Genomic DNA, 363 nt, shown 5'->3' with positions numbered 1-363 from the left:
TAAATGATTCCTGGCGTGTCTGCCTGCTCTCATCTAGTCATTGCATAATTTAAAAGATACATTATCAACTGCCTGAACATTGGGGTTTTATTTTTGTGTAGCCAAGACAGTCCAGTGACCAGAGCTGCGTTCTGATTGGCCCTTATTCACACACACATGATATTCCCTATTCACACTCAAACGCAGTACCATTATTACATAGTATCATAACGGGCAGCAGAGGGTTAAATGGGTAACCACTTGACCAAAAAAAAAAAAAAATTAAAATTAAATTTAAAAGTTAAAGAAATAAAAAAAAAAACCTTCTGGAGATGTTAAAACATGTGCTAGTTGCAGCTGGACAACTGAATAGACTTTTGAAAG

The 363-nt window shown here is 35.8% G+C and overlaps 1 protein-coding gene across 1 annotated transcript in view; it reads right to left on the bottom strand.

Annotated features, from left to right (window-relative positions):
* Window positions 1-268: 268 nt before the first annotated feature.
* BMI1 (BMI1 proto-oncogene, polycomb ring finger) overlaps window positions 269-363 on the bottom strand; it is a 16,066-nt gene continuing 15,971 nt past the window's right edge. The window contains exon 10 of the mRNA XM_082259367.1: window positions 269-363. This exon is cut by the window's right edge and continues 1,498 nt beyond it. The gene's annotated coding sequence lies outside the window, so the exon portion shown is untranslated.

This window comes from Pelophylax lessonae (genome assembly GCF_965119305.1).
Source record: "Pelophylax lessonae genome assembly, chromosome: 5".
Taxonomy (NCBI): Eukaryota; Metazoa; Chordata; class Amphibia; order Anura; family Ranidae; genus Pelophylax; species Pelophylax lessonae.
This window is presented reverse-complemented; position numbering and strand designations above follow the sequence as displayed.